Source organism: Arachis duranensis, chromosome 3, assembly GCF_000817695.3.
Source record: "Arachis duranensis cultivar V14167 chromosome 3, aradu.V14167.gnm2.J7QH, whole genome shotgun sequence".
Taxonomy (NCBI): Eukaryota; Viridiplantae; Streptophyta; class Magnoliopsida; order Fabales; family Fabaceae; genus Arachis; species Arachis duranensis.
In genome coordinates this window covers 106,563,780-106,585,331 of record NC_029774.3, presented here as the reverse complement: position 1 = coordinate 106,585,331, position 21,552 = coordinate 106,563,780, and the positions used below count along the sequence as shown (strand labels likewise).

At 37.4% G+C, this 21,552-nt stretch overlaps 2 non-coding genes across 2 annotated transcripts; one reads left to right on the top strand and one right to left on the bottom strand.

Moving 5' to 3' along the window:
- The first annotated feature begins 7,389 nt into the window (after nucleotides 1-7,389).
- Nucleotides 7,390-7,495, top strand: LOC127745878 (small nucleolar RNA R71). The gene has a single exon (XR_008007502.1). It is a non-coding gene; the product is annotated as a small nucleolar RNA R71 (small nucleolar RNA).
- Nucleotides 7,496-20,012: 12,517 nt separating this feature from the next.
- Nucleotides 20,013-20,116, bottom strand: LOC127745874 (small nucleolar RNA R71). The gene has a single exon (XR_008007498.1). It is a non-coding gene; the product is annotated as a small nucleolar RNA R71 (small nucleolar RNA).
- Nucleotides 20,117-21,552: the final 1,436 nt, after the last annotated feature.

Below are 21,552 nucleotides of genomic sequence, written 5' to 3'. Positions count from 1 at the left end.
ATGATCTCGAATGGTCTAGTCCAATCCGGTCCATGCACTATGGGAGCTTGGGTCAAAGCAATTTTGAGCTTATCAAAGGCCTCCATGAATTCTTCACTTAAATCAAAATCAACATCCTTTTCCAACAATCGAGAGAGAGGTAATGCCACCTTACTAAAGTCCTTAATAAATCGCCAGTAAAACCCTGCATGTCCAAGAAACGCACGGACTTCCCTCACCGAGGAGGGGTAAGGCAAACTAGAAATAACATTGATCTTTGCCGGATCAACGAAAATCCCATCCTTAGAGACAATGTGCCCTAAAACAATACCTTGTCTAACCATGAAATGACATTTCTCAAAATTTAACACAAGGTTTGATTTAGTATACTTCTCTAACACTTTTGCAAGATTGTCTAGGCAAAGATCAAAAGAGTCCACATACACACTAAAATCGTCCATGAATACCTCCATGCATTGTTCCAAAAGATCCGCAAATATACTCATCATACACTTTTGGAACGTAGCCGGTGCGTTGCACAAGCCAAATTGCATTCTCTTATACGCATATGTTCTGAAGGGACATGTGAATGTTGTTTTTTCTTGGTCTTGGGGAGCAATGTGAATTTGGAAATAATCGAAATATCCATCTTAGAAACAATAGTGATATTTACCACATAGGCGATCAAGCATTTGATCGATGAAGGGCAACGGAAAGTGATCCTTCCTAGTGGACAAGTTGAGGCGCCGATAGTCAATCCACACCCTCCATGAGTTTTGGACTCTTGTGGCTATAAGCTCCCCTTGCTCATTTTTTATTGTAGTAACACCAGATTTCTTTGGAACCACTTGGACGGGGCTCACCCATTCGCTATCCAAAATTGGATAGATAATGTTCTCTTCTAATAACCGGGTGACCTCCTTCTTCACAACCTCTAAAATGGTAGGATTTAGATGCCTTTGAGGTTGCCTAACGGGTTTGGCTCCTTCTTCTAAGAAAATTCGGTGTTCACATACTTGGGGACTAATGCCAACCAAGTCTGCCAAGCTCCACCCAATGGTCTTCTTGTTCTTCCTTAAGACATTAAGCAACTTTTCTTCTTGGTTGGAGGTGAGCACCCTTGCAACTATTACCGGGAACTTTTGGTCCTTCTCAAGAAAGGCATATTTTAGGTGGGTTGGGAGTGGCTTCAAATCTGCATTTTGTTCATGACTCGGCACTTTGTCTTCCGGTATCATTGGAGGTGATAAGGCATCTTCTTCACATACATGAGAACTCCCCACACATAGGTCTTGATTCATACTCTTTCCATCAAAGCCATCTTGATGGACTTCGGCTACAACATTGTCAATCAAATCACACCAGAAGATAGAGTGCTCTTCCGGTGGATGTCTCATGGCTTCATCAAGATTAAAGCTCACTTTTCTTTCATCGATCTCAAACGAATAGGTGCCCTAAAATGCATTTAATTTGGACCGGGAGGTCTTCAAGAATGGCCTCCCAAGCAAAATAGACGATGTCCTACCGGAGTCACTAAGGAGCATCTTGAGAATGTGGAAATCAATAGGAAAGACCAACCCCTTTATACTCACTAGGACATCTTCCGCTATACCAACCACGGAAATTATACTTTTGTCCGCCAAAACAAACTGGGCGGCTGACCGTTTCAACGGCGGAAGCTTTAGAACCTCATATACGGCCAAGGGAATAATACTCACACATGCACCAAGATCACACATACAATCAACAAATTGGACTCCATCTATGGTGCAAGTTACTAGGCAAGGGCTGGGGTCACCATACTTTTCCGGTACACCATCCATTAAAGCGGAAATTAAGCTCCCCAATGGTATAGTTTCTAATTCACAAATTCTCTCCTTGTGCATACATAAGTTCTTTAGAAACTTTGCATATTTAGGCACTTGGTAGATATCATCAAAGAGAGGAATGGTTACCTCAACTTTCTTGAACATCTCTACCATTTTGGGGTCTAACTAAACTTGCTTCTCGGTTTTCCTTGCCAATGTAGGAAATGGTATTGGAGTAGCTTCTTGCAAGACATCCCCATCTTTAGACTTTTTGCCCCTTGGTTGAGCAATCACCTCTTCAACTACCTCTTGGGCTTCATCCTCTTCTTTAACCTCTTCTATCTCAACCTCGTCCTCATCTTGAGTGATCTTTATTGGGCTTGGCTCAATCATCTTTTGCAATTTGGTGCCATACCTCAAGGTGATGGCATTGATGCCACCCTTGGGACTGGGTAAAGGTTGAGAGGGTAAGGCACTAGACCTTGAGGCTTGAGGAGTGGAGGTAAAGGGTGGTTCCAAGCGGGCTAAAAGGACTTGGAGAGTGGATGTAAGACCGGTGAGACCCGAAGCAAGTGTGGTTTGAATTTTTTTTTGTCCTTGAAGGATAGAACGGAGTGTCTCATCTTGGTTGGAATAGGTGGGAGGATAGGTGATTTGAGGGGTTTATGGTTGATTGGGTTGGGGTGCTTGCCTTTGGTGTGGTGGTTGGTAGGTTTGGTATGGTTTTCCTTGGTTTTGTTGAGGGTATGGTTGGTTTTATTGGTATAGTTGGTTTTGTTGGTACCGTTGTTGTTGATGGTTGTTGTTCCATCTTTGGTTCCCTCCATTATCCTTTCCTCCTTGATTATAGCTATCCCTCCAACCTTGGTTGGAATTCTCTTGCCAACTTTGGGTGTAATTACCCCCTTGGTTATAGTTGCTTCCTTGTTGGTGATACCCTTGGTTCGGCCGGTTGTAGAAATTGTGGATAGCCGCTAAGGTATTATCTTCTTGGAGGTTTGGATACTCATCCGTGTAATGAGAGTAACAAGAGCAAATCCCACACACACGTTGGGGAACCAATTGTTGACTTTGTTGTTGAGGAGGAGGTGGAGATTGTTGTTGATTAAGTTGGAATTGCTTTAGAATTCTAGTCATCTCTCCCAAGGCTTGAGTAAGGGCAGTAGTCTCACCACTAGAAGAAACTTCATTGATAGCTTTTGGATGATTGTTTCTTTGTCTAGTGTGTTGGGTGGACTCGGCCAAATCAGTGATTAATTGCAATGCTTCCTTTGCCGTCCTATACTTTGTCAAGAAACCATTGCTTGAAGCATCCAAGAGGATCTTGTCTTATGGTTTCATTCCTCGGCAAAAATAGTTAATCAACACTAGAGTGTCAATCATATAGTGAGAGCATAAGTCAAGAAGCCTTCGAAACCATTCCCAATACTCATATAGACTTTCCATTTCGCCTTGGACAATGCATGAAATCTCTTACCTCAATCTATTCGTCAAGTCCAGAGGAAAACATTTGTCTAAGAATTTTCTTCTAAGCAAGTCCCAATTGCTAACAATCTCATTGGGCAAAGTGTAGAACCACTCTTTAGCACGCCCTTCATGAGAAAAGGGAAAGGCATACAACCATATAGCAACTTCATCGAAACCTTCCTGCCTAGTAGTAGAACATACACGTTGGAAGTCCCTAAGGTGTCTAATAGGATCTTGGGCAGAGATTCTATGAAACTTGGGTAGAAGATTAATCAAGGCGGTCTTGAGTTTAAAATTAGCATTTAACTCCGGATGCCGCACTTGAAGTGGTTGAAGAACAAAGTCCGGAGCACCGACTTCCTTAAGAGTAACTCTCCTTGGAGTGGCCATAGTTTTGCTACCTAGATCAATAGAAGAGGTATTAGTAGTATCGATGGAAGAGTATATCGTTCCTTCTTCGAATGACGATTCCGATTCAACCTCAGTTAAGGTTGGTGAATTGGTAGGAACCCTTTCACCACCTCCGAAGGCTAACCTTCTCCGAGCTTGCCTAATATGGGGTAAAGTTCTCTCAATTTCGGGATCCGACAGTGAACGCGTCTGATGTACGGAAAATCACCAATCAAGAGTTTATAGAGAAAATAACATTGCAAGTATAGTTCTTAACCAATGAAGATACTGCGTATCAATTTAAAAGAGTTATATCACAAAAATTAGAAATAAAATACTGGGAGTATGAATCCCAGGTCGTCTCCCAATGAGCTGAGAAAAGAGTGCTATTTTATTGATCAGAGGTTTTCCAAGGATTTTTAGGAGTTGAAGAACAGAGAGATAAGTGGTTGAGAATTTATATAATCAAATAAAAAGTCTTGACCGGGGGTAGATTAATTGGAAGTTCTATCATTGTTGGAATTTCTCAAGTGTAGCTTCAAGAGATTGTTATTTTCACTTAGTTAATCCTTACTAAATAAAGGAAAATCAAGTGATTGAGCTAACTCTTATTTGCAAGTCCTAATCCTCTCCCTTGGGAAGAATTAGCGTTAGTAAACACTACAAGGGAGGCGGGAATTAGCGGCGGTTTTTTTATGAATTAGCGGCGGTTTTAGACCGCCGCAAAATCAAATGTCGGCGGTTCACCAGATCGCCATGGATATGGGCGCCGGGATGGGATTTGGCGGCAGTTTCCGGCAACCGCTGGCATAACCGCCACCAAATTCCACTGACACGATTTGCCGCATATTTACCAGCGGTTTTTAAACCGCCACAGTCTTTATCGATATGTCCAAATGTTAATATAGTTTCTATCAGAGATACTGGCGGCTTGCAAACTGCCGCAATATATATATGAGTTTTTTAATCCTTGAACCAAAACAGAGGCGGTTTAAAACAGCCGCTAATTTACGAGAAATTTAAAAAAAATAAAAATTTGGGTTTTTCAAAAAAGCACGCATAATTGGTTTAAAATATTATTGAATTATTTTTAATAATTCTTTTTTTTTTAATTTAAGATTAAATATTTTCAATCTTAGAAACTAAACTTGTAACAGAAACAAAATTAAAATATAAGCAAAATAGGAAATATATATATATCCATCAAAATACTAACAAAAAGAAATCTCTTTCAAAGAGTTGCTCAGTCTAATTCAATAAAATGTTTGCTTCAATGTAAAATATCTCCAATCTTAATATTCTATTTTTCACCCTATCCTTGCACGAAACTCATCCCTACAGCGATGTCTGGTGGTAGCTCCTCACCCTACCGTTGAAACAAATAAATCAGAGCACTCTCCATCGCCTTCATCTTTTTTTTATCTGCTGCTGCTTCATCCTCCATCACCTTCCTCTTTAACTTCTCGCCTTCCAGCGCTATCTACAGTTCAAGCAGCTTCCTCTGAGTCTCCTCTAGCTGGACTCTGTTGCCAGACCCATGTGAATTTGGACCGAAGAGTTGACTAGGAGTCGGTCTAAAGATGACTCATCCTGTTGTTCAATCTCTTCAATTCTTTCCTACAAACACAAATTAGCAAATATAATTATTTATGTTGATGGGTCCATCTCATGTCAAGAACACACCAAACGATAACAACATAGGATTCCAACCACTATATCTAGCTGTAAGGGATAAATCAAACTCAATCATTCAAATTCTACATACCCCAGCTGTTTACAAATTATATCGAAGTTCAAAAAGTCTAGAAACATAACAGGTAAATTTGCATTGATAATTAATGTAGGCTGAAATAGAAATTGTAAAAGTCTGTTGGTCCTATTTTAACAAAGGGGAGTAAACCATTCATCAAACAAGTAAAAAATCAAAATAACATAGAAAAGTAGACTACTACCTAATGATCCTTCCTTGTAGCAGTGTTGAGCCTCCTGTAGTCTATACACATTCTCCATCCTGTGACCGTTCTTGTGGGAATAAGCTCATTCTTTTCATTCTTGATCACTGTCATCCCTTCTTTCTTGGGAACTACCTGCATAGAACTTACCCAAGGACTGTCAGAAATATGGTAAATAATTTCTACTTCCCATAGTTTCATTACCTCTTTTTGGACCACCTCTTTCGTGGTTGGATTGAGTCTCCTTTGTGGTTGCACAACTGGTTTAGCATCATCTTCAAGGAGGATCTTGTGCATACACTTGGTTGGACTAATCCCTTTCAAGTCACTAATGGTCCACCTAAGAGCTTTTTTATGGCTCTTGAGCACTGAAATAAGTGCCTCTTCCTCTTCAGGCTTCAGGGAAGAGCAAATAATCACTGGATATGAGCCATTCTCAACCAAGAACACATATTTCAGAGAAGGAGGTAAGTATTTGAGCTCAAGCTTGGGGGCTTCCTCCTCTGCTTTAGGCGTGTGAACCATAGCCTTCTGGGGTGGTGAATTATCAATTTTAACTAATTCATACTCAAAGATAGGATCCAGAATGTCATCGAGCACCTCAGCTTTTAGTACCTCTTGAACAAGTGGTTCAATAACATCTATTTTCATGCATCCTTCAGAATCATTAGGGTGCTTGAGAGCTTCAAAAACATGAAGGACCACATATTCTTCATTGACCCTCAGGGTCAATTCACCATTTTGTACATCAATCAGAGCTCTACCTGTAGCTAAAAAGGGTCTACCAAGTATAATAGAGGATTTTACCTCCTTTTTCATGTCTAATATAACAAAATTAACAGGAAAGATGAATGGTCCTACTTTAATAAGTAAATCCTCAACAACACCCACAGGTAATTTAATAGAAAGATCAGCAAGTTGAAGAGAAATATGAGTGGGTTTTACCTCCTCAATTTGAAGTTTTTTCATTACTGAAAGTGGCATTAGATTGATGCTAGCTCCAAGGTCACATAAAGCTCTCTGAATGGTGACATCTCCAATGGTGCAAGGAATTACAAAGCTCCCTAGGTCTGGCATCTTCTCAAGAAGGTTGTGTTGAATAATGGCACTGCATTCCTTGGTTAACACCACTGTTTCTTGTTCCTTCCAATTCCTCTTGTGGGTCAACAGGTCTTTCATAAATTTAGCATAGAGAGGCATAAATGAGATTGGCGGTTATTATAATTGTTCTGTTGGAAGCCGCCTTGAGAATTATTTTTGAAATTCTGAGGTCTCTGAGGTTGGTCTCTCCACCCAAAATTTGGGTGATTTCTCCATCCTTGATTGTATGTCTGAGAATAGGGGTCATTATTTGGATTTCTAGGACTACTCCCCATGTAATTGACCTGTTCGAAAGAGGATTGAGCATAATCATAGTTATCATTTTGTACTAAATTTCTCGCCATGTCATAGAGACCTCTTGAGGTGGATTTTGGGTGTTGATAGCTGAGACTTGCATGCCACTCATGTGTTGAGTAAGTAGACTTATTTGCTGAGACATAAGCTTGTTCTAAGCAAGAATAGCATTAAGAGCTTCTACTTCCATGACACCCTTCTTCTGAGGAGCCTCAGAGTTCACAGGATTCCTGTTAGATGAGTATAAATATTGGTTGCTAGCAACCAATTCAATAAGCTCAATAGTCTCCTCTAGTGTCTTCTTCTTGTGCAATGAACCTCCTGCAGAATTGTCTAAGCACATCCTGGACATTTCACCCAAGCCTTCATAAAAGATATCTAGTTGAGTCTATTTGGAGAACATGTCCGGAGGGCATTGCCTAGTCAGTAGCTTGTATCTCTCCCAAGCTTCATACAAAGTTTCACCATCCTTCTGTCTGAAGGTCTGAACCTCCACCCTATGCTTAGTCAGCTTCTTTGGTGGAAAAAATTTAGTGAGAAACTCAGTAACCACCTTGTTCCAAGTATCCAAACTCTCCTTGGGTTGAGAATCTAGCCATATCTTTGCTCCATCCCTTAAAGTAAACGGGAAGAGCATGAGTTTGTACACCTCTGGGTTTACTCCATTTGTCTTCACAGTCTCACAGATTTGCAAAAAATTAGAAATAAATTGATTTGGGTCTTTGTGGGGAAGACCATGATACTGGCAGTTTTGTTGCACCAGGGTGACCAGTTGTGGCTTCAACTCAAAGTTGTTCGCAGCTATAGGAGACACCACAATGCTTTTTCCATACAGATCTGCAGTAGGAGCAGAGTAAGAGCCAAGTACTCTTCTTTGTTGCTCATTCCCATTCGGATTTGCCACATTGGCATTAGCAGCATCATTAGGATCCATAATAGATTCTGCAGCCTTGTAAAGTCTTGCTTGTGGTAACCGTCGCCTGAGAGTCCTTTCAGGTTTAGGATCAAAGTCTAAGAGATGTTCTTTGTCTCTGTTCCTGCGCATAAACAAACAGAAGACAAGAAAATATGGAACTCTCTACGTTAGAGTGCAGAGAATTTCCAGTGAGGTAACCTGAACTAGGAAACACCAAACTTAGTTTAAGAAATTACTAAAATTATTAGTGCTATTAAAAATTTTAAAATAATTTTTTCTTCTTTTTTTTTCGAAAATATTTAAAACAAATTTTAAATAAAAAATATGAAAAATAAAAATAAAACACCTAATCTAAGCAATCAAATAACTAATAGTTGTTAATCACTATCAATCCCCGGCAACGACGCCAAAAACTTGGTGCGGAAATTCTACAACCACAGACTAACCAGCAAGTGCACTGGGTCGTACCAAGTAATACCTCAGGTGAGTGAGGGTCGATCCCATGAGGATTGATGGATCAAGTAATAATAATTGAGTGATTAGCTTACTTAGGTAAGCAGAAGAGGTTTAAGTTGAAAACATCAGAAGGCAGACACGCAAGTAAATAAATTGAAAATAAAATATTAGAGAAACAGTTAAGGCTTCAGAGTTATTTATTTTTCCGGATTAACTTTTCTTACTAACTATTTTAATCATGTAGGATTTAATTCATGGCAAACTATATGTGACTAGACCCTAATTCCTTAGACCTTTCTAGTCTCCTCTAAAATTCATCGACTGCCAATGCCTTGGTCAATTAATTCCAATTAGAGGGTGAAGTTCAAATTCCAGTTTATATGCCACAAAAATTCTAATTACCCAAAAATTAAAGGATTATATGTCACGTATCTCGTTAAATCATGATAATTAAAATTTAGGAGAATATGTTTTCAAGATGTTGTTCAAGTAAAGAGCTTTTCCAAGTTTTACAAGAACTCAAATAGAAAGAGGGTCATACTTCCGTTCCACACAAATTCATAAGATAAAGAGCGAAAAGAATTCTTAAATTATAAATCCACACATGAATTAAAATAGAAAAAATAATAAAATCAATCCATACAAATAGACAGAGCTCCTAACCTTAACAATGGAGGATTAGTTGCTCATGGTTCAAAGAAAAATAGGATTCTCCTAAAATGTACAGAGTTCCAATCTAATGGCCTCAAATTAACTAATGGAATTCCTTTTTATAACTAATCCTAATAAATTTAAAATCTAATTATCTAAATTTAAAAATAATATCTTTTTCTAAAAATAAGATTTGAATTTAAATCAGAATAATCAGCAGGTCTTCAGTTGATGGGTGAGGATCACATGTTTTGTCCATTCTGCAGCTTATAATCTGTGTTTTCTAAGCTGAAAACTGGGTCAAAACAGCCCAGAAATCGCCCCCAGCATTTTTCTGCATTTTTTGCACGTGGCGCATGTCACGCGTAAGCGTTGATGGTCTTTTTTCGCAAGTCACGCTGACGCGTAGGTCACGCATACGCATCGCTGAGCAAATCTTCAAATCACGCATACGCATCAGTCACGGGCACATGTCGCCATGGAAAGCTCCAAATCACGCGCACGCGTCAGTCACGCGTACGCGTCGCTCCTCGCTGCCATCTCCTTTTGTTCTTGTGCTGCAGAAACTCCATCAAATCCAGCCGAATGCTACCTAAAATAAACAAAATTGCAAAAGACTCAAAGTAGCATCCATATTGCTAAAAGATCATTAATGCTTTATTAAACTCAACAAATTAGATGCAAATTCACTAGGAAAAGATAGGAAAGTTGCTCACGCATCAATAACTGAGGTGGTTGAGCTCTTTTCATTCTATATTTTCTCCCGTTCTTATTATGCTATATTCCTATTTTCTGCTATTTTTGTTATTGCATGATCAGTTTTTATTTCAATTCATAGGTTCTAGTTTCATTTACTGTTTATTTTGTACTTGATTTTTAGTCTGAAGGGATGTTTCATGTATTACTCACTGAGCTTGAAATCAAAAAGAAAAAAAGATGAATTGTATGAGAGATTGAGTTTATATTGAAGAATAGTCTTATTTACTTAAATGTGGTGGTATTTTCTATAATTCGGAATGCATGACATGAACAGTGCATATCTGAATTTGAATCAAAGGATGTTGATGTATAAGGAACAAGAATTTAGAGAACTATTATGACTTCTCTGAAATTAGTCCAAGCTTAATCCTTGAAGCAAAAAAAAAAAAACAGCAAAAGAAAAATAAAAGCAAGGTCCAAGGCTCTGAGCATCAATGACTAAGAAAGTCAGACATGATTAAAAGCTCAAATAGTTGTTTCCTTAGTTATATGCTTGTGGTGTTCTTGTGTCAAGTAATCCTTGAGACAAAATATTTAGAGTCGAGGCCAAATGCATTTAGAAGAGTATGCCCAAGGCTTTGAGCACCACTATCTGGGACCCAGTTAAGTGCTTGTGGTGTTTTTGTATCAAGTAACCCTTGAGACAAAATATTCAAAGTTACGGCTAGGCTCAAGGTGCAAAGTACCAAAAGGAGATTTGTTGTGTTCAAGGATTAAACTGAAGTATAAAAGACTAGAGAATTCATAATATTATTCGGATTCTAATTCCAGATGACAGTAACATTCTTCTGATTCAAAGGATAGTGAGATGCCAAACCTATTCAGGATTGCAATTGTAAATCCCACTTCAAGAAGAGACATGAGCTTAATCAAACTCTCACTCTCATGCAAATTCACATCCTAGGCCTATTTTAGTGTTGGTTTCTTGAGGACAAACAACAATTCAAGTTTGGTGTTGTGATGCGTGAGCATCTTCTCTATCTTTTTCTAGTGAATTTGCATTCAAATTGTTGAGTTTAATCAACATTTAAACATCTTTTAGCCACTATGGATGCTACTTTGAGTTGTGTCCATTCCGTTTATTTCAGGTAGCATTCGGATGGATTTGACGGAGTTTTATAGCATAAAAGGAAGAAAGCGTGATGCTATCAACCCCGACCTCCTTGCAATCAAACATAAATAACTTGAGCTACAGAGGTCCAATTGATGTGATTTTAGCAGCATTGAAAAGCTAACTTTCAGAGCTTTCCAATGATATATAATAGTATACGCTTTTCTTCCATTTCGCACTGCCTCTTCCACGCTGAACTTGGCTCTTTCCAAGTTCAGCGCCAGCCCAACACTCCAAGGGAAGAATCATGCATCGCCCCACGCTGAACTTAGGTTAATCCAAGTTCAGCGTGGACTCAAGGAAAACCAATAAAGAAGCCTCTGCCTCTTCCATGTTGAACTTGGCTCCTTCTAAGTTTAGCGTGGACCTGAATGAATCACATGGTCCCCACGCTCCACTTGAAGGCTTGCGAAGATCATTATTTATTCTGATTAAGCTTTAAACTTATTTTTAAAATAGGAAAAGATATTATTTAGTTTAAGAAATTATAATTTACATTATTTTTAAACTTATTTCGTTCTTTATCTTATGAATTTGGGTAGAACGGAAGTATGACCCTTGTTCTAATTGAGTTCTTGTATAACATGGAAAAACTCTTTACTTGAACAACAGTTTGAAAACAATTTCTCCTAAACTTCTAATTATCTGGACTTAACAGGATACATGATATATAATACTCTTATATTTGGCTAATTAGGGTTTTTGTGGCATATAAACCAGAATTGAACTTCACCCTCTAATTGGAATTAAGTGACCAAGGAATTGGCAGTTGATGAATTTTAGAGGAGACTAAAAAGGTCTAAGGAATTAGGGTTTAGTCATATATAGTTTGCCATGAATTAAATCTTACATGATTAAAATAGTTAGTATGAAAAATCAATCCGGAAAATAGATAACTCTGAAGCCTTAACTGTTTCTCTATATATTGTTCACAACTTGTTTACTGCTTGCTTTTCTAATATTCTGAATTTACTATTAATGCATTTGAACTCTTAAATACCATTTTCTGTTTGTCTAACTAAGTAAATCACTTAACAATTGTTGCTTAGTCCATCAATCGTCGTGGCATCGACCCTCATTCACTTGAGGTACTACTTGGTACGACCCGGTGCACTTGCCGGTTAGTTTGTGGTTATAAATTCCACACCACTCGGCGGCGGTGACAGAGAAGGAGGAGGAGGAGGAGGAGGAGAAGCAACAGCAGCTCTGCTCTCCGGTAGCTCTCTGCCTCTCTCCATGACCATGACTCCGTCTGGTCTCTGCTCTCAGGCACTGAAAAAGAAGAAGAAGAAGCCTCCCTCTGAAATCTGGTTCTCTGAAGGTTTGGGGGTTAATTTTTGGGAAATTGAGTTAAACGAGGGACGCAGGAAGCAAACGCGGGTGTATTTTTTGTTGATAAAAATCGATGGTAGTTTTGTCAATTTTGGTTAAACCAAAAATCAACACTTTAGCTGTCTACTTTATATAATAAATATACACCATTCATTTAGTTTTGGAAAGAGATCTTCATTGTATAAATTTATCGATGATAAAAGCTGTCGATATTATAATTATTAAAAATTTTCACCCAATATTTCGCCGACAATATGATGATAATATTAAAATGTTAGAAGGTTGTCAAAATAATAGACGACATTGTCGTTGATTTTAATATTTTATTTCTAATAATTTCTTTCTTATTTTATCGACGACAAGCCATCAAAAAATATCGACGACAAATTCGACCATCGATTTTTTGCGTCGATAATTAAACTTTTTCTTGTAGTGAAATGAGATATGAAGAATTTATAAAAAAAATTCCTTTATAGTATAAACAAGATATATGTATATCTATCTATAAACGAAATATATATAGTGTCAATGAGAAAAAATAAGTTTTTATAATATAATTTGGATCAATTTAAAAAATAAAATTAATATAATTTATTATGATATATCAGTCTAATTTTATTTTTTAATCTAGTAAAATTTATTTTAAATAATTGTTAAAAATGGATTTGAACTTGGAATAAAAAACGATGATTATATAACTATTTTAAATGATAGTTATATATCGAATTTAAAATGATTTAGTGTTATTCCAATTTTAAAAAGATAATTTACTATTCCCAACCGTTTGCACCAAGAATTAAAGTGGAATTATAACCACCTTTAAATTTGATAATTTATTACTTGCTCGCAATGTGTACACTTTCAAATTAGTATTGCAAAATCTCCTCCCCCTCCAACCGATTCACTTTTATAATTTAAAAAAATATAATTTAAACTTTATTAATATAATTTTAAAAGAATCAATACAATTCAAAATAAGAATACAATGTAGCTCAACAAATAAAAATTTTAAAGTAGTTAAAATTCCCTGTGAAAATGTTTTCCTGTGCAAATGCACAGACCTATGCGTATGCATAAGCAGGGGAAAAGGGCTCTAGTAGCAGCGCTAGCATAGGTTGTGCGCGCACACATCAATGAAAAATTGCGACCTGTGCAGATGCACAGCCCTGTGCGCACGCACAAGTTGGGAAGGGTGGTCTGTTGGGGGCACTCGCACAGCTTGTGCGAGTAAACAGGCTTGTAAATTTTTAGTACCTGTACATACGCACACCCCTATGCGTACTCCCACTTTCAAAATATTCCTGGGCGTGCGCATGCACACCCTGTGCGCATGCACACCCTGTGCGCATGCACACCCTGTGCGCATGCCCACCCTGTGCGCATGCACACGCCCTGTTTCATAATTTTAAACTTTGTTTTCAACTATTTCACTTTTCCGACAAGGTTATAAGCTCCTATAACACCACTTTAAGACTCTTGGGCTTATCTTTGAGCATTGAAACATGGGAGAAGATCTTAGGAGAGTTTAATTGGGTTTTTAATTGAAAGTTTAGCGAACGGAGACTTAGGTTTCTAGTGTATTGAGGAAGAGTTTGGTTGAGAGAGAAGGAAGAGTAGTGAACTTGATGATTACGGACGACGAATTGAGAAAGTGATGAATTGAGGGATTCGGAATGGAGAATCATGAATTGATGATGGTTGTGACGAGTCGAGGACTCGAAGAGAAATGATGATCTTGATGGATGTTGAGAGTGTGTCAGGTACTATATCCTTGGGTTAAGTATGATTGTGTGCAGGGTATTATGTCCCTGGGATTGAATTATGATTGATAATCTTTTCTGCTGCAAGAGTATGCCAGACACTATATCCATGGGTGAATAGGGTGTGCCCGACACCATATCCGTGAGTCAGTAGAGTGTGCCCGGCACTATATCCGTGGGTGCGGCAGAAAAGCTACATCCGAAAAGATGTGTCGGGTTGGCATTTATAGACTGACAAGTGATATCACGAGCCAAATAGGATAGACATTCATCATACGCATCTTTTATATGCTTGTTTGTTTTGCTTACTTGAGTTTGCCTAATTGTATAACATGCCTAATTGCTTCCTAAACTATTTGCTGTATATGAATATTATCTGTGTTTTATTTGCTTGCATTAATTGTGTTTGACTGGTGCTTAGGAGGTTAGGTAGGCGGTGGCGATGGGATCGCACGGAGGTTAGGTTGGCGAAGGCTGTGGGATACAGCGGTGTGATTAGTATTAGTTAGAAGTCCCCTAAGTTAGATAACCCGATTTATGGTTTAAGTTCTTTATTTGTTTATATTGTTAAGCTTAAATATCAGTATGTGATGTGAAGTTCTAGGATTGCCTTCGGCGTCCCAGGGCCTTACATCTTACATCATTGGGCACTATTACCATACTGAGAACTTCCGGTTCTCATTCCATACTTTGTTGTTATTTTTCAGATGCAGGTCGTAATCTACTTCGGTGAGATTGCAGATATGGTGACAGAGCGGAGTATGTTTTGTTCCTTGTTTATTTCTGTTTTGCTTTCTTCATAGTATTCTCTCATCTTTTGTATATTTATCTTTATGGCCTTAGAGGCTTACTTGAGAGATAGGTGTATAAGCAGTTTTGATTCTAAAACTCTGTATCTCTCTATTTGTAACTAGTCGGCTTAAACTCCGCAAGCTGTGGCTAGTTTCCTATGTTTATATTACTATATTTATACAATTGTTCTATTCTCTTGCACCTATATCTTGTATCTCGTGCGTTAGTTTCATGTGAACGTTTCGCGCTTCTGAAATACTGTTTTTGAGCTCACTCCTTCATTAGGCTTCTAGATTATATTATTTCTTTCTATATATAAATATGTATAAGACTTAGAATTGTCGTAACCTCTGATTAACCTTTGCCTTACGGCTAGAGGTAAAGCTTAGGAAAGTTGGGGTGTTACATGGGATAATTTATGTTACTTGAATGTTTGAATTAAATTTTTAATTTGTATGCTGTTTCGATTACATAATAATGATGTTTCTTTTTGTCAACCTGTAGGTAGGGTCAGATACCCGTGGGTTGAGTGCGAGTAGGGTTAGGATTGGGGATTTCTCAACCCGTGGGTAAGGTTAGGGTTAGATTCAAACCCTATCCTACCCTACCCTACCCTATCCTACCCTACCTATTACTACCCATAGTTGATATTATTGACTTGTATTTGGTATAATTAATTCATGTAAGATACTTGTATTCCTTCTGGTGTTATCTAACTCATATTGGTCATTTTTCTAGATTTAAAATTGATTAGAATGTGTTTTTTTTATTATTGAATCTTGTTTGTGTAACTGATTGTACTGAGCTTGTGTGTCATCACCATGAACTAATTTCGGGATATTTTGAGTTAGAATGAGGTGCATTTGATATCATTGACTTGTATTTGGTGTGTTAGTTCATGCAAGATAGTTATAGTCCTTTTGTTGTTATCTAACTCACATTGATTACTTTTTATGATTTTTAAAAATGATTTGGATGTGTGTTTTTGGATAATTGAATCGTGTTTGTGTGGTTAATTTTTTACTGAGTTTGTGATGTGATAGGAAGATTGCACGCCCATTTAATATTTCATTGATACACTCTACTAAGTTTGTGGTCATATAACTCCAGTGATATCCATTTTCAAACGCCAAAGCATATTGTTGTTGTGGGATTCGATTAAGCCATTGAATGTAAGCTTCACCATGATCATGTAATCTTGCATACTGCACATTAAATTCATGCACAATCTTACAATAGCCTATAAAAAACAAAAATAATATATATCACCACACAATGCTAATGTTGTTATTTCACTATAACTTACGTATCGATGTTGAGTAACAGCTTCTGCAAATATGATGAGCGGATAATTTATACGCTTTTTGGCATTGTCTTTAGGTAGTTTTTAATAGGATATAGTTACTTTTTGGGATGTTTTCATTAGTTTTTATGCTAAATTCACATTTCTGGACTTTATTATGAGTTTGTGTGTTTTTCTGAGATTTCAGGTAATTTCTGGCTGAAATTGAGGGACCTGAGCAAAACTCTGATAGAAGGCTAACAAAGGACTGCTGATGCTGTTGGATTCTGACCTTCCTGCACTCGAAATGGATTTTCTGGAGCTACAGAACTCCAAATGGTTCGCTCTTAATGGCGTTGGAAAGTAGACATCCAGAGCTTTCCATCAATATATACTAGTTCATACTTTATTTGTGATTAGATGACGTAAATTGGCGCTCAACGCCAGTTCCGTGCTGCATTCTGGAGTCAAACGCCAGAAACACGTCACGAACCAGAGTTGAACACCAAAACACGTTACAACTCGGCGTTCAACTCCAAAAGAAGCCTCTGCACGTGTAAAGCTCGAGCTCAGCCCAAGCACACATCAAGTAGGCCCCGGAAGTGGATTTCTGCATCAATTACTTACTTCTGTAAACCCTAGTAGCTAGTCTAGTATAAATAGGACATTTTATTATTGGACATTCTGGATCCTGGATCCTGGATTGTATTTTTGATCCTGTGATCACGTTTTGGGGGCTGGCCATTCGGCCATGCCTGAACCTTCATCACTTATGTATTTTCAACGGTGGAGTTTCTACACACCATAGATTAAGGGTGTGGAGCTCTGCTGTACCTCGAAGTTTTAATGCAATTACTACTATCTTTTATTCAAATTCAATCTTATTTCTATTCTAAGATACTACTCGTACTTCAACCTGATGGATGTGATGATCCGTGACACTCATCATTATCCGTCCCTATGAACGCGTGCCTGACAACCACTTCCGTTCTATAAGCGAAAGCTAGAGTGTGTATCTCTTGGATTCCTGATGCACGACGCATGGTTGCCCTCGCCTGACAACCGAGCCTTCCATTCCGTGAGATCAGAGTCTTCGTGGTATAAGCTAGAATTGATGGCGGCATTCATGAGAATTCGGAAAGTCTAAACCTTGTCTGTGGTATTCCGAGTAGGATTCCGGGATTGAATGACTATGACGAGCTTCAAACTCGCGATTGTTGGGCGTGATGACAAACGCAAAAGAATCAAGGGATTCTACTCCGACATGATCGAGAACCGACGGATGATTAGCTGTGCCGTCACAGAGCATTTGGACCTTTTTCACTGAGAGGATGGGATGTAGCCATTGACAATGGTGATGCCCTACATACAACTTACCATGAAAAGGAGTAAGAAGGATTGGATGAAGGAAGTAGGAAAGCAGAGATTCAGAAGGAGCACAACATCTTCATACGCCTATCTGAAATTCCCATCGATGATCTACATAAGTATTTCTATCTTTATTTTCTATTTATTTATTATTATTATTATTCGAAAACTCTATAACCATTTATTATCCGCCTGACTGAGAGTTACAAGATGACCATAGCTTGTTTCATACCAACAATCTCCGTGGGATCGACCCTTACTCACGTAAGGTTTATTACTTGGACGACCCAGTGCACTTGCTGGTTAGTTGTGCGAGGTTGTGAAGAAAGTGCTGAGTTATAAACACGCATACCAAGTTGAATGGCATTTTTAGAGATCACAATTTCGTGCACCAAGTTTTTGGCGCCGTTGCCGGGGATTATTCGAGTTTGGACAACTGACGGTTCATCTTGTTGCTCAGATTAGGTAATTTTCTTTTTGTTTTATTTTCAAAAAAATTTTTTCAAAAATCTTTCAAAAATTTATCACCTATTTTCGAAAATTTTCAGAGTCTTCAAGAATGAATTCTAGAGTTTCATATAACATGATTTAGCTTGGCTGGCTATTAAGCCATGTCTAATTCATAGGATTTTGATTGAGGACTTTGGATTCATTACTTTCTTTTTCCTATATGTTTTTCGAAAAAATATAAAAAAATCCAAAAAAATTAATAAAATCATAAAATCAAAAATATTTTGTGATTCTTGTTTGAGTCTTGTGTCATGTTTTAAGTTTGGTGTCAATTGCATATTCATCTTGTTCTTGCATTTTTCGAAAATTCATGCATTCATAGTGTTCTTCATGATCTTCAAGTTGTTCTTGGTAAGTCTTCTTTTTTGATCTTGATGTTTTCTTGTTTTGTGTCTTTTATTGTTTTTCATGTGTATTTTTGCATTCAAAGTGACTAAGCATTAAAGATTTCTAAGTTTGGTGTCTTGCATGTTTTCTTTGCATCAAAAATTTTCAAAAAATATGTTCTTGATATTCATCTTGACATTCATAGTGTTCTTGCATGCATAATTGGTTTTGATCCAAAATTTTCATGTTTTGGGTCATATTTGTGTTTTTCTCTCTCATCATTAAAAATTCAAAATTCAAAAAAAATATATTTTCCTTAATTCTCTCAAAATTTCGAAAATTTGAGTTGACTTAGTCAAAATTTTTTAAAATTAGTTATTTCTTGTAAATCAGGTCAAATTTTCAATTTTAAAAATCTTATCTTTTCAAAACCTTTTCAAAAATCAAATCTTTTTCATTTTTCTTACTATTTTTTTGAAAATTTTTAATTTGAATTTTAAAATCTTTTTCTTATCTTTAATTCATAATTTTCGAAAACTTTATTAACAATTAATGTGATTGATTCAAAAAAATTTTGAAGTTTGTTACTTTCTTGTTAAGAAAGGTTCAATCTTTAAATTCTAGAATCATATCTTTTAGTTTCTTGTTAGTCAAGTAATTAATTTTAATTTTAAAAATTAAATCTTTTCCAACCATATCTTTTTAATCATATCTTTTTATCATATCTTTTTAAATTTTATCTTTTTCAAAAATTTGATTTCAAAATATCTCCTTATCTTCTTATCTTTTCAAAATTAATTTTCAAATCTTTTTCAACTAACTAATTGACTTTTTATTTGTTTCTTATCTTTTTCAAAACCACCTAACTACTTTTCTTTCTCTAATTTTCGAAAATACCTCCCTCTTTTTCAAAAATTCTTTTTAATTAATTAATTGTTTCAAATTTTAATTTTAATTTTAATTCCCCTTTAATTTTTGAAAATCATTAACTCCTCTTCAAAAATTATTTTCGAAAACTTTTCTCTCTCATCTTATTCTATTTATTTATTCATTTACTAACACTTCTCTTCATCTCTAATCTCTGCCCCTATCCTCACCCTTGTGTTTGGATTATTCATTCTTCTTCACTCTTATTCCCTTTCTTCTTCTACTAACATAAAGGAATCTCTATACTGTGACATAGAGGATTCCTCTTCCTTTTCTGTTCTCTTCTTTCTCATATGAGCAGGAATAAGGAAAAAGGCATTCTTGTTGAAGTTGATCCTGAACCTGAAAGGACTCTGAAGAGGAAACTAAGAGAAGCTAAATTACAACAATCCAGAGACAACCCTACTGAAATTTTCGAACAAGAAAAGGATATGGCAGCCGAACCCAACAACAATAATGCAAGGAGGATGCTTGGTGATTATACTACACCTACTTCCAAGTTTGATGGAAGAAGCATCTCAATTCCTGCCATTGGAGCAAACAATTTTGTGCTGAAACCTCAACTAGTTGCTCTAATGCAATAAAACTGCAAGTTTCATGGACTTCTATCAGAAGATTCCTACCAGTTTTTAACTGAGTTCTTGTAGATCTATGAGACTGTTAAGAATAATGGAGTAGATCTTGAAGTCTACAGGCTCATACTTTTCCCTTTTGCTGTAAGAGACAGAGCTAGAACATGGTTGGACTCACAACCTAAGGATAGCCTGGACTCTTGGGATAAGCTGGTCATGGCCTTCTTGGTTAAGTTCTTTCCTCCTCAAAAGATGAGCAAGCTTAGAGTGGATGTTCAGACCTTCAAGCAAAAAGATGGTGAATCCCTCTATGAAGCTTGGGAAAGATACAAGCAGATGACCAAAAAGTGTCCTTCTGACATGTTTTTAGAGTGGACCATGATAGATATATTCTATTATGGTCTGTCTGAGTTTTCTAAAATATCACTGGATCATTCTGCAGGTGGAACCATTCACCTAAAGAAAACGCCTGCAAAAGCTCAGGAACTTATTGAAATGGTTGCAAATAACCAATTCATGTACACTTCTGAGAGGAATTCCGTGAATAATGGGACGCCTCAGAGGAAGGGAGTTCTTGAAATTGATGCTCTGAATGCCATATTGGCTCAGAACAAAATATTGACTCAGCAAGTCAACATGATTTCTCAAAGATTGAATGGATGGCAAAATGCATCCAACAGTACTAAAGAGGCATCTTCTGAAGAAGAAGCTTATGATCCTGAAACCCTGCAATGGCAGAGGTAAATTACATGGGTGAACCTTATGGAAACTCCTATAATTCTTCATGGAGAAATAATCCAAATTTCTCATGGAAGGATCAACAAAAGCCTCAACAAGGCTTTAATAATGGTGGAAGAAACAGGCTCAGCAATATCAAGCCTTATCCATCATCTTCTCAGCAACAGACAGAGAATTCTGAACAGAGCACCTCTAACTTAGCAAATTTAGTCTCTGATTTGTCTAAGGCCACTTTAAGTTTCATAAGTGAGACAAGGTCTTCAATCAGAAATTTAGAGGTACAAGTGGGCCAGCTGAGTAAGAAAGTCATTGAAACTCTTCCTAGTACTCTCCCAAGCAATACTGAAGAAAATCCAAAAAGAGAGTGCAAGGCCATTGATATAATCAATATGGCCAAACCTAGAGAGGAAGGAGAGGATGTGAATTCCAATGAGGAAGACTTCATGGGACGTCTCTCAAGCAAGAAGGATTTCCGTATTGAGGACCCAAGGGAATCTGAGGCTCAAATAGAGACCATAGAGATTCCATTAAACCTCCTTCTGCCATTCATGAGCTCTGAAGACTATTCTTCCTCTGAAGAGGATGAAGATGTAACTGGAGAGCAAGTTTCTCAATATCTAGGAGCTATCATGAAGCTGAATGCCAAGTTATTTGGTAATGAGACTTGGGAAGGTGAACCTCCCTTGCTCATTAGTGAACTAGATACCTGGGTTCAGCAAACTTTACCTCAAAAGAGAAAAGATCCTGGGAAATTCGTAATACCCTGGACCATAGGCACCATAACCTTTGAAAAAGCTCTGTGTGGCCTAGGGTCAGGTATAAATCTTATGCCACTCTCTGTAATGGAGAAACTGAGGATCATTGAGGTACAGCCTACCATATTCTCATTATAAATGGCAGACAAGTCAGTAAGACAAGCTTATGGATTGGTAGAGGACATGTTAGTAAAGGTTAAAGGCCTTTACATCCCTGCTGATTTCATAATCTTAGACACTAGGAAGGAGGAGGATGAATGCATCATCCTTGGAAGACCCTTCCTAGCCACAGCAGGAGCTGTGAT